Genomic DNA, 13,827 nt, shown 5'->3' with positions numbered 1-13,827 from the left:
AACAACCTCAGATATGCAGATGATACCACCCTAGCAGCAGAAAGCAAAGAGGTTCTTGATGAAAGTGAAAGAGGAGAGTGAAAAAGCTGGCTTAAACCTCAACATTCAAAAAACGAAGATCATGTCATGTAGTCTTATCACTTCATGGCCAGTAGATGGGGAAAACTGGAAACAGTAAGAGACTTTATTTTCTTGGGCTCCAAAAACACTACAGACAGTGACTGCAGGCTTGAAATTAAAAGACGCTTGCTCCTTGGAAGTAAAGCTACGACAAACCTGGACAACATATTAAAAAGCAGAGACATCACTTTGCCGACCAAGGTCTGTATAGTCAAAGCTATGGTTTTTTCAGTAGTCACATGTGGATGTGAAAGTTGGACCATAAAGAAGGCTGAATACCGAAGAACTGATGGCTTTGAAGTGTGCTGTTGGAGAAGACTCTTGAGAGTCCCTTGGACTGCACAGAGATAAAACCACTGAATCCTAAAGGATATCAGTCCAGAATATTCATTGGAAGGACTGATGCTGAAGCTCCAATACTTTGGTCACCTGATGGGAAGAGCCAACTCATCAATATTCACTGATGCTGGGAAAGGCTGAAGGCAGAAGGAGAAGGGGAGCCACAGAGGATGAGGTGGTTAGATAGCATCACTGACTCGATGGACATGAGTTTGAGCAAACTCCCAGAGATAGTGGAGGACAGAGGAGCCTTGAGTGCTACAATCCATGGGGTTGCAAAGAGTTGGACGTTACTTAGCCACTGAACAACAACAGGAACCTGACACCTGAGAGCACCATGGACGCATATTTGTGCTGGCATTCATGGTGGTTGAGTGCTAACCAGACCAAAAAATCTCTTTCTTAGATTTTTTTTCCCCCTGAGTCAATTTATTGATATATAGTAAACAATAAGCTTGGCATAAAGCTATTATTTTTCTCTAGAGAATGAACTTCATTAACATTAAAAGAGGTAGTTTTTTTAAAAAAGAAAAATAAAGATCTTCCATGATATCTAAGGGCTTCCCTGGTGGCTCAGTGGTAAAGAATCCACCTGCTAATTCAGGAGATACAGGTTCAATCCCTGCATCAGGAAGCTCCCCTGGAGAAGGAAACAGCAACCCACTCCAATATTCTTGCCTGGGAAACCCAAAGGAGCCTGGCAAAGGAGTCCATGGGGTTGCAAAAGAGTTTGTCACGACTTTGCAACTAAACAACAACATGATATCTAAAATTTAACCAGGAAAAAGAAAGCACTATATATATTTATATATAGGCTTCCTAGGTGGTGCTAGTGGTAGAGAAACCCCCTACAATGAAGAAGAGGTAAGAAATGTGGATAGAGGAGCCTGGGGGGATGTGGTCCGTAGGGTTGCAAAGAGTAGGTCATGACTGAAGCAACTTAGCTTGCACATATATATACACACATATATATGTTTAATGTGTATGTATAGATACATATGCTTTATATATATTTTGTATATCTAAAGGCTTTTATATTTTATGTATGTAATATAAAATACATTTAAGCACACACATATATAAATCAAAACGTATTTTTATTCATCTGTATGTGTGTGCTTAAATATATACATTTATACACACATACAAGCTGGGGAGATGATCAAAGAGAAGCAAATTGTTTAGCAATTGCTCGAACTTTCCAGCCAAAAGTTCCTCCCGGAGTCCCTCCTGCTTCCATATTCTGTTTCTTCCTGCACTCATTAATTATTTACACCAGCTATACTCTTCTGTGCCAGAGATAATTTTCCTGATTGATGGCATCTGGGGCCTTCCACACAAAAGTATTTTAAAGGCTGTATCGGGAAAGATGATTTTTTTCTTTTTTCTCCTCCCTCAATTTTTAATAACCCTTAGATTCTACAGCTAATAGCCTCCCTTGGTTCCCTGTTTGTTGATTCCCACTTCATATTCTTGGAAGAAATGTGCTGGGAATGTGCTATTTCCCTTCTCTTTGAAGATAACAACCTTTTCTTTCTCAATCAGTAGAGATATTGATAAAAGTGAAACCACACCTAGTAGGTGATGGAGGTTGCCAATTCAGACTCCCCACAAGAAGGCAAATCTTAAACAAAATTAAGGGGACCAGGAGGAGTGAATTAAACTAAAAATATGAGAGCATTTTCACTTTTATCTTCCTCTTATCTCCTTTCTTCCCCCCCACCCCAGACATTTTGTCCAAGTCGTTAATTGCCATGTGCACCCTGATTCATCACTGTTAAAATGCCATCCCTAATCTAAACCACTTCTCTGAGCTAGGGGTCTGACATCTCCTATTGGTCGCTCGGGATGTGAAAACTCAGCCTGTTCAAAACTTAACTCTTGCTCTTTCCTGCTACCCGGGTTCCCCTCCACTGTTCCCTGTGCTCCTGGACCAAACCTTCCTGGACCCAGTTCCTCAAGTCAGAGCCTCTCCTGTCCTTCACCCTCATCATCCTTAACTAATCCTGATGCTCTTACTTCGTGGGCTTCTCTCCTGTTTGATTGTTTCCGTTTATCCCTGGTCCAAGCTTCAGCCACCTCTCACCAGGACAGTTTAGGCGTCTCTGTCTCCTACTTGTTCTCTACTCTGGCTGCTGCTATTTCACTTTATAGACAGAATTGTTGTGCTTTTGATTTCAAAGCTCAAATCTGATCTGTGTAAAGGTTCCCCATTCCTTTGAGGACAGAGAGATTATCCTTTAATTCCTAGTCTTCTGAGCCTGGCCCTCAAGGCTCACCCACCTCAAAGCTTTTCCCGCACATGGTAGTGCCCTGGGCTCGCTGCCTCCAGCCACAGTGTACAGTCTTTTCTCTCAATCTGTGAACTCTGTCATGTCCCCAGGGCCTTTGAAAGTGCTGTCGCCTCTGCTGGCATCTATCATAGACACCTCATCCTTCTCCTGCTGTGTCACTTCCAGACCTCAGGAATCCTTGTGTTACACACCTTCATAGCTTGTTGTGTCTTTTCTTCAGAGTGCTTATCTCACCATAAATGATATTGTCATTTCCATGATTATTAACTAAAATCTAGGGTCCATGAGAGCAGGAACCTGTCTGCCTTTCTTGGCATTTTCAAGTGCTTAGCATGGTGCCTGGACTATACATTTGCTGAAGAAATGAATTTGTTATACCTTTTGTAGAAATATGTATGTAACGCATATATAGCCATATACATAATGTATATATATATAATTATGTATATGGTTATATATGAGTCCCTCTAGATCCTACTTGTACTAATAGAAACATTTCACATGAAACTGATCTCTTTCTTTCAGAAATTAAAACTTGGTCACTCTCAAGATATTTTCCTACTCTGATGTCATAACTAAGGAAATCCTTGAAGAGTTTGGTGCCGTCTGCAGAGGACTTGCCCTGAGTTGTTTCATTTGACCCTAATAGCAAAGATGTGAGTTACAGCCTGTGGAGCACTGCAGTGGTTTGCCAATATGCACACAGATCTATTCATGATCAGAGCTTGAACCGTGTCTTTTAGCTCCAAGTCCAGATGCCTCTGTGGTGCTTAGTTAAGCAGCAAGTTCAGGGTCTACCCCACAGAAGTGTTTTTGCAGTTGTATTCATTTATCATTTGCATATCGTGTTCTCCTGAACGGGATGCCCCACATGCAGTCCCAATAATGCAGTAGTCCCTGACCTTTTTGGCACCTGGGCCCAGTTTCATGGAAGACAGTTTTTCCTTGGACCCAGAAGGGAGGGAATGGTTTTGGGATGATCCAAGCTCATTACATTTGTTGTGTACTTTATTTCTATGATTATTATTACATTATCTCCACCCCAGATCATCAGGCATTAGATCTTGGAGGTTAGAGACCCCTGCCATAATGAGCCTTGGTTTCCACTGTCTTAGATCATCGTTTTTTCCTCTGCTATTGACACTGTGGTTTGCTTTTTAAAATAATTGTAAATCTAATTTGTACTGTAGTATCAGATTCTATTTAATTGATTGCCTGATATCATCTCTGAAGCTGGGGGTATCTGCCTTTCCCATCTAAATATTTATGTTCTTATTGACTTAAACATGACACCTTGACCACATAGATTTATCTTTTCTTATTCTTGATAGTAAAGACCTAGTGGGATAGGCTCTACATGATGGAAGAGAATGGAAATAAAATACCAGCTGTCAAGAGATTTTAGCACATTTTGAGAAGACAGTAGATGGAAGAATGGTACCTGAGTTGGCAGCATGGAGGAAGCTGTCAGCTAAGGTGCCAGGAGCCAGGAGAACCTATGAAACCAACAAGCGCACAGGACTTCTGAGCGTTCTGGGCTCTGAAACACCAGCTCAGGGAAGGGAATAGGTGAACCGCATTGGCTGGAAAGGGTCACAGAGTGTAGGTTCATTCTCCCCTGTCTCGAACAGCTTGGTGATTACTTTCCAGGCCAGAGAGCGAAAATTCTCTGGAAATTCAAAGCCATTGCTCCAGAGACGATTGCAGGAAGAACGTTTACTTATTTAATCAAAAAATAATTATTGAGCTCCAACTATGCTCTAGTCATTTATTCCAGGCACTTTGAACAAGACAGATTAACTATCCCATCATTCTTGAAGTTTATCTCCTAGTAGAGAGAGAGAGAATTAACACATAAAGACATAATAACTGAGACAGCAGAACTAAACATTAAGTAATACAATTGATAAAAGGTAAAAGAAATCTAATTTTCAAGGGGTATAAACGCCACGAGGTAACATCGCATCATTTTGTGCCATTTTCATCTTTGATGAGGGAGTATTTTCCCCAGAACCACTTCCCCTTCCCCTCCCCCCAGGGGACTTTGATTTTTGTCTCATTGGCCAGCACTGTTAGATGCAAAGGAGCCTGGGGAAGCCTCTATCAAAGAGGAATGGGATGGCTGTGCTGGGCTTACCCCTAGCCAGATTCACTTTGCAGCTGAATTGGGACCAGAGTAAAATGGGATTCCTTTGTCCAGAGAGAAAAAAGGAATGCCTTCTGTGGAATCAACTGACAGTGTCTGCCACAAACTTATGTCTGACCTGCCTGCATTTTCAGTTGTCCTTTTGTCAGTTTCTTTCACTTCTCTTGAAAATCCGAAGCTTCCTGTTGATCATATGATCAGTACAGACATATTGTTTTCAAGACCATGTGCCTCTGGAAGCTGGGTAAAGGAAGCAGGATGTTGGTGAGCATTCAGAATTCTGTTTGTTATATTCGTCTGGTGGGTATGCCATCATTTATTTATTCAGTTCAGATGTTTATCCAGTCCTGATGTGCACCAGGCCCTTGGGAAACAACTTAAAAGTAATTGTTAATGTTTGTTGCACTCTTATTATGTGCCCAGCACTATTTTAATTATTTTACAGATAGGAACTCACTTAACTTTAACAACAGGGCAGTGCAGAAGGTACTACTATCAGTGCTCGCTTACCAGTGAGAAATTGAGGCATGGGTTCAGTAACCAATGCAAGGTCAAGTATGGATGTGGACCTCGAGAGTCTGGTTCTAATGCCCATGCACACAACCCCTAAGCTGGCCTACCGAGAGGATAAGTAGCTAGTCTGTGGAATGCCAAATGAACACAGCAATAGGTGATAATATGATTTTTAAAAAGGAATTAGCTGTATACTTTTCTGTGGTTATCCATTTAATTTCCCTGAGATTTTGGTTTACATGGTTCATTTAGTCAGTCTTTAAATATTGTCTAAGCATTAATCAAGGCTTCTTATTTCTGGATTTCTAAATTCAAGTTATTCCAAACAGTTCTAGTTATTTCAAAGGCTCAGAAAACCATCCTGGTGATAGAGTCACCCTTCATCCCCCTCAATAGGGTGATTTATTTTTTTCTTCTATAATATTCCCTGTGATCCTATGTGGAAGGGGCATTGTTATCTCCGTTCTATTTAAAGCAGTGAAGTAACTCTCACAAGGGCACAGAGCTAAGAAATGGTATCACAAGGTCCGCTGCCTCAAACCCTGTGCTGCACTCTTTACACGTGGGCTAGTGCTAAAATCCCACCTCGCCACCAGTTCACTGAGTGGCCTTGAGCAAGTTATCCAATGGTTCTGTTTCATCATTTGTAAAATGTGTATCAGAATAACTAAAGATGAGGGTTAAATGAGGTCGTTTTGTTTAAAGTACAGAGAACGTTACCTGTTATGAAGAAAGTGCTCAATAAAACATACCCACTGGTGTATCTGTTTTCCTTTTCCCTTCCAGTATGCTAATTGGGAGCATTTGTTTTGAGAAGGGATTTTAGTTTTTCATCCTACAGTCCTAAAGCTCTAGAGCCCCACGTGAAGAAAGAGTTAGTCACTCAGTCATGTCCAACTCTTTGCAGGCCCCATGGACTGTAGCCCACCAGGCTTCTCTGTTCGTGGGATTCTCCAGGCAAGAATACTGAAGTAGATTGCCATGCCCTCCTCCAGGGGATCTTCCTGACCTAGGGATCGAACTCAGGTCTCCCATGTTGCGGGCAGATTCTTTACCATCTGAGCCACCAGGGAAGCCCTAATATACCTTTACATATTTGCCTAGCCAACTGCTTTTTTTTTTTTCAAGTTTCTTTAGAATTTCTTTTTTTTTTAAATTTATTTATTTTAATTGGAGGCTAATTACTTAACTCTGTCTATGATCCACAGAGGGTCAGCTGCCTATTTTCCCATATAGATTAATTAAAGTGGTTAGTACTAAAAGTAGTGAAATAGGGTATCTTTTTAAAATCTGCCTGATGACAAAAAGATTACAATTAGGAAAAAAAAGCCCTGTTGTCTTTATTATAGAAACCATTATTTTATAGGAACATTGTGGATAGAACTTAGAGAAGTTCCTTTAAACGTAGTGAAATGCAATTATGAAGTCATTTTTGACTATGTTTAGAAACACTTTGAAGAATTTTATTCATTTAAAAATAACAATCAAATAACAAAATTTCCTTGGGAAGGAATATGACACACCATTATAAGAAGCAATCAGTTTCTCTCTGAACCACCTTGGAGGGGTGAACCGCTGAGAAATGTTTAACATATAATCCTTATTAAAGAAGTTAATTTTAAGTTGTAAAGATGGCTGAGCTTCTGAAGATCAGTTAAGGTTTTGAATGTTGCCTGTTTCTTTTAAAGGTAAGTAGGCACTTCATCGGAGAAGGCAATGGCAAGCCACTCCAGTACTATTGCCTAGAAAATCCCATGGATGGAGGAGCCTGGTAGGCTGCAGTCTGTGGGGTCGCTAAGGGTCGGACACGACTGAGCGACTTCACTTTCACTTTTCACTTTCCACTTTCACACATTGGAGAAGGAAATGGCAACCCACTCCAGTGTTCTTGCCTGGAGAATCCCAGGGACGGGGGAGCCTGGTGGGCTTCCGTCTATGGGGTCACACAGAGTCGGACACGACTGAAGTGACTTAGCAGCAGCAGCAGCAGGCACTTCATAATACAATTCAAGAAACTAATCATAGGAATTCATTCTTTATGCTGTTCAAATTATAATCTGATTTTTCAGCTTCTTATTGGAGAGAAATAAGCAAGAGGACATCAGCAGAGAGGGAAAAGTAAATATATATAAATGTAGTTTTTTAAGTTGGTGCCAGTGTAAATGTATTTTCATTAGCTCAGTATTTCTCAAAGTATAGTCTGAGAAACCCCTGCTAAGCTGCTAAGTCACTTCAGTTGTGTCCGACTCTGAGTGACCCCATAGACGGAAGCCCACCAGGCTCCCCCATCCCTGGGATTCTCCAGGCAAGAACACTGGAGTGGGTTGCCATTTCCTTCTCCACCCCTGGTGGTTGCCAAATTTCTTTCAGGGTCATTATATCTATGTATTTATATTTATATCTCTGAATCACTTTGCTGTACATCTGCATCATTGTAATTCAATTATATTTCAATAAAAAACCAAGACACTGAAATATTTATAAACTGCTTATTATGTTCTAATCCTATTAAGATGTACTACTATATGAGATATATGAATATCTTATTATGTTATTATAATATTCCCAGCAGCCTTGAGCTCTCCATTCTGTCTTCATGCTTCAGAAGTAAAGTTACTTGGCCTAAGTCATACAGCTAGCCAGTGGCAGTGAAAGGACTGACCACAGGTGTGCCAACTTCATTTCCTGCTCTCTGCCCCCCAAAACTCCTATATTCCTCCTGGCTCTGGCCAGGTGAGCGTGCAGAGACTGTGACAGGTATCACTCATCCAAGGATTTCAGTCTAGACAGGTCAGCAGAAAGAAGAAAGAAGGCAACAAGGAATTCTAGGTGTGGGCGGCAGGCAGGATCTATGTCGAAGTCAGGTCAGAAAAAGGCACTGGAAGGGCTTCCCAGCTGGCACTAGCAGTGAAGACCTCGCCTGCCAATCCAGGAGACACAGGAGACGTGAGTTCGAACCCTGATTCGGGAAGATCCCCTGGAGGAGGAAATGGCAACCCACTCCAGTATTCTTGCCTGGAGAATCCCATGGACAGAGAAGCCTGGTGGGCCATACAGTGCATGGGGTCACCAAGAGTCAGACATGACTGATGTGACTTAGCAGCAGCAGCAGAGATGGACTGATAAATTGTGTCCATGAGAAAGGCAGGCTGTTCCCTGACTTCTTTTATTCTCTGCTTGTGAAGCGGGACAATTGAGTGGCCAAGAAGGGAGGACTCGAGCTGGGCTGCTCAAAGTTGAGTCCTGGTTCTTTTCCCCCGGGGCTGCGCAGCCTTCGGAAAGTGGCTTAGGCTTCCTGTACCTTAGCTTTCGATGTCAACTGAGTGTGATGGTGATATTCCCACCTACCTCATAGGACTGTTTGAGATTAAATGAGTTTAGAAAATAAACCCTTCAGATAGTCCCCTACCCTGAGTGTATTCTAAGCACATCTATGTAAGTACAAGCAATTTTTACAACTGATGATTATCTGGGACTCATAAATATTGATTGGGAACAAAACTGATGAATCCAGGTCCCAGCGGAATGAGGGGCAGGGCTGTTGGGGTGATGGTGCTGAGTGGGTCTCTGAGCCTGGATTACTACCTAACCTTTCTGCACTTTAGCTTGTTCCTGTGTAAAATGGAAAAGATAAGAGTGCTCACCTTAATCAATTATGAAAAGCAGTGAGTTCATGAATATAAACTGCTTAGATGAGGGCCTGGACCATAGTGAGTACTCGACTGAGTTCATACTATAGAATCAAACTGTGCCTTCGGTGATCGGAGAACAAAAGTTCAGTCTCAAAAATCAGTGGAAAAAGTGACAAAAATCATAGCGCTTTGACAATAGACTTTTAAATAGGGTCTTTCAGCATATTAAAAACAATGAGGAAGTAGGGCTTCCATAATTTGCACACAATGGATAGAAAATGTAAGAAATGAAGTGAAGTGAAAGTCACTCAGTCCTGCCCAACTCTTTGTGACCCCATGAAATTCTCCAGGTAAGACTATTGGAGTGGGTAGCTAGCTGTTCCCTTCTCCAGACGATCTTCCCAAGCCAGGAATTGAACCCAGGTCTCCTGCATTGCAGGCAGATTCTTTACTAACTGAACCATCAGGGAAGCCCAAGGGTAGCCTATCTGTTCTCCAGGGCATCTTCCCAACCCAGGAAGTGAACCGGTGTTCCTGTGTTGCAGGCAGATTCTTTACCAGCTGAGCTACCAGGGAAGCCCAGAAAATGTATAAAAAAGGCAAAATTCTGTGTACAGTTTCTTGAGAGAAAGAGCCAGTCTTCTTTAGCTGAAGGACCCTCTGTGTCCCAGGAAGGGGACAGAGGTGGCCCAGGGTATGGCGAGGAAGTTGGACCTTCAGAAGGTAGGAAGGTCCGTTTGCCATTGTGTCTTTTTTTCTTTCTTTGTTTTTTTTCTTCCTCCATCCTCCACCATATTGAAAAGCATACCATCAAATCCTTAGGACTAGAGTCTGGAGACCTGAGTTTTGTGCCTGATCTGCTGTCAACCAATAGTAGGACCTGGGAGAAGCCACTCGATCCCTTGGGACCTCAGTCCCCTCATCTGAAAACAAGAAGGCCAAATTAAGTTATTTTTAAAGACCTTTCTTAGGCTGGTCCTGGGAATTCATTTAAGCTCCCCAAGAATCTAGGGACTTTCTGGAATGAATTTAGGAATCCAGATGGTCAAGCACAAATGCTAAGGCCCACTCCGTCAGCCAGGCACCAGATCTTCCAAAGGAACCATCTGGAGAGCCCCAGGAGCAAAGAACCCTGACCTCCTGGCCTGGCAGCCCCGGGAGGACAGCCCAAGGTGAGTGTACAGGGTCCCAAGTACTGCACACCAAACCAGAAGACAATTATCTGAACACCGGCTCGTTCCCCAGGAGAGCATCCTGCATCCCCTTCGCCTCCTTCTCAGTAGCTCGTCGTGTGATTCATCATGTTTTAAAATTAGCTTCTTAATCCCTTTAATATTTTCAACGACTCTGTCTTGAGAAAGGCACCCAGCCGGCACTTAGCTCCATGCAGCCTTTTTACAGCATATAAATACCAAGAATAGTCTGCCTGGCTTCTTCACTAAATCAGTGCATTTACTCATTGCTCTTATTTTTGTTCTTGGTGAAGTAAACCTGCATTTTCATCAAGAAGCTTGGCTTTGAGTTTCTGTGGTTCATTCTTCTTTCAAAAAAAAAAAAAGAATTTCATTTATTTATTTATTTTTGGCTGTGCTGGGTCTTCGCTGCTGCGCAGGCTTTTCTCTAGTTGCGGTGAGTGGGGGCTGCTCTCTGGTTGTGGAGCATGGGCTCAGTAGTGGTGCCTGGGCTTAGTTGCTCTGCGACATGTGGGGTCTTCCCGCATCAGGGATTGAACCTGTTTATCCTGCACTGGCAGGCAGATTCTTTGCCACTGAGCCACCTGTTCATTGGAACAGGTGAAGCCCCTGTTCATTCTTTATTCTCACTCACTGAGATGGCCATAGATTTTACACCTTGTGTCCTCTTTTGGTAGTGACAGCATCGTTTTACCAGGGGTCTCTGACTTCTTTTCTTTCCTTTTTACCCCCACTTCTTTCTTCTTTACTCCCTATACATATCCTGTCCTGAGCACTCACATCTTCTTTCTAAACATTTTTTCTGGGAGTTGTCTCCACTAACAGCATCGTATCCCCTTTAAGCAGTTGACTTCCACATCTTACATTTTGATAAGTAGATGTGGGCTTCATCTGCTAGTTACTTCTGTCATTCACTAAACATTGACTGAGCTTCCTGAATGGTGTCCCAGGTTGGTACTAAGGGTGTAAAGATGGTTGACTTTTCTTTACTTCTAGCAATTCACATGGAGTCTAACTGAAGGGACAGACACACAGTCTGATAAAGCCAACCCAGCATGACAAGAGCTAGGACAGAATACTTATTAAAAAAAGATAAGCTGCTCTTAGAACACAGAGAAATGAGTTAACTAAATCTCTGAGGGCTATCAAAGAAAGGCTTCCCAGATGAGAGGACGTGGGAGGCAGGTCCTGAAGTCTGAGTAGGAGTTCGTGAGTGGTGATCTCTCTTTAAGTTTCCTCTGTTGTATTTGTTCTGATCTTCTTACTGTCGTCTGAAACTCAGCATGTCAAAAGTCCAATTCTCCATCTTAGTCCCTAAATTATATCACCCACTTGACTTTCCTATTTCATTATTCCTGCAGTCATCCAGGGGATACATTTTAGGGATTTTTGTTTCTTTTCTCCCTGCTGCCCTACTGCCTGAGGTCAGTCTGCCTGAGATTTCATCTGTCTTTGAAATCATTGTCATATCAATTTTTAGGGCCACCATTCTGGATTTTGTCACTCACCTATTCAAAAATAATGGCAAACTGACACTTGTTTACTGCTTAGGCTATGAAGTGTTTTCTTTGTTAGTGTGCGACCCCATGAACTGTAGCCCATCAGGCTCCTCTGTCGTGGGATTCTCCCGGCAAGAGTACTGGAGTGGATTGCCGTTTCCTCCTCTAGGGAATCTTCCTGACTCAGGGATTGAACCTGCGTCTCTTACATCTCCTGTATTGGCAGGTGGGTTCTTTACCTCTAGCGCCACCTGAGAAGCCCCTTTTCTTTGTTATCTTCTTTTTAAAACAGTCTGGTGAAATAAATACTGTGCTCTTTTGAATCTCTCTGAAATATACAATCCAGTACTCTGTGAGCTCCTGGAAAGCAGGGATGGATGACATTCTGTTTATGTCAGCATTTTTAGTGCCTCCTAGACTGCTGATTCGTAAGCGAGGTTCAGTAAATATTGTATTAGGTATCTCTTCCTCCCTAGGGTCTGCACATCTTTATGTGCCCAGTAAAAATTATTTGAACAGAAGACATTTAAATTGGGTCATAAAAAAGACAGCTTCCTGCTTATTGCAGGGCTGGTGCTGTGTCTCCATGCACTGCTCAGCAATCAGAAAACCAGCTCCTGGTGCCATGATGGCCACAGCTGCAGAGTTCTTGAACTTCACGCTCTCTCAGGGATTTTGAACATTCATTGCTATGTAGACACAGAACCACTCCATGTAAATTGCTTTCCTAGTTATGCCACAGAAGACCCCATGTACGTAATAGTTTGTTTATATCGTTCTTAACATCAGACTCAATTTTAACTGCCTTACATGGCTTTCAGTGATGCTCTATGATATCACAGACCTAGAGAGTCTGTTTCAACACTTTGGTCTCTCGTGTTTGTTTAAAAATGGTGGGGGGGGGCGGAGTCCTGTGGCTTACAATCTGTGCTCCTCATTTGCATATCTTATCTCCTGACTTTACAACATAAAATAAGCCATTTACAATATTAATGAAGTAAGGTAATTTAAATCTGAATCTGTAAGAAATTGAAATCTCTAAACCTGACAACACAGGTAGCCAAATATTCTCCTCTGGTCTGACATGGACTAATTTGTGTAAAAAGAGTAAATGACTTTTGGGGGGTTGTTACTGTTCTTAAGAAATGATAGAATGTAATAGATCCTGCCTTCTAAAGGCAGTTGACTGACATGATTCAAAAATGTATTTAGAAACGTGCTTGATTTCACAATAACAGTTTATGTTCTTTATCAGCCAAAATGCTTTGAACACAAATTTCAAAATGTTTTGAAAGAAATTCAGGCATTCTTTCCAAGAGCCCCTGCTGCCATCTGCTGGTTTTTAGGATTCAGACGCAAAGTGCTCGATGGAAAATGGATGAAAGGGTTCAGTAATAACCTATAAGGGAAGAGAATCTGAAGAATAATATACATAATATGCATATATACATATACATATCTTTGTAAAAAAGTCAGAAAAGGAAAAAAAAAAGTAACAGCCAAGAACAAAAGTTTATTATTTTCAGGAAAAAAATCATTTTGTAATTTCATTGTGTTTTTTTAAAAATAGAAGTGAATACTAAAATGAAATTAGATTACAATTACTTAGGGGGGAAAATGACCTTATTTTTTTTTATAGAATCTTGACATAAATATAAAACAAAACAGAAATTTACCCTGGGTCCCAGGGCTTGCGTTAGTGGAGTCAGACTGTATGAAGTTGGAATATATGTGATGTGAAGTGACTCCAAAATCAGGCTCCAGAATCACTCTGTGTGCAGATGAGGGGACGTTAGACGTTAGACTGGTAAGTGGTGGGGGGAGGGAGCGAGGTGATGGGAGATGGAGTGTGGAAAAGTCAGAGCCTCAGTGATTGGAGGACGGGTGAAATAGAAGAATTGTTGGAAAGGTCAGAGAGAGGGGTGCTTGAAGTGTCTGCTTTAAAAACTCAGGCTGTTTCTTTCTGATCTAGTCATAATAGTGGACTTTCATCGGCTATAGTATTTAAGATATTTTGTTGAGGTACTGTTAAATTGCTCTATTATCATAACTTTCTTGAAGCAGGGATAATAAAGATAATGATAATAAATT

At 41.7% G+C, this 13,827-nt stretch overlaps 1 protein-coding gene across 4 annotated transcripts in view; it reads left to right on the top strand.

Moving 5' to 3' along the window:
* Nucleotides 1-13,827, top strand: part of RCAN2 (regulator of calcineurin 2) — a 302,524-nt gene that overhangs the window by 80,305 nt on the left and 208,392 nt on the right. The window lies entirely within an intron of this gene.

Source organism: Moschus berezovskii, chromosome 23 (assembly GCF_049115385.1).
Source record: "Moschus berezovskii isolate FMDL1 chromosome 23, NW_MosBer_1.0, whole genome shotgun sequence".
Classification (NCBI taxonomy): Eukaryota; Metazoa; Chordata; class Mammalia; order Artiodactyla; family Moschidae; genus Moschus; species Moschus berezovskii.
This window is presented reverse-complemented; position numbering and strand designations above follow the sequence as displayed.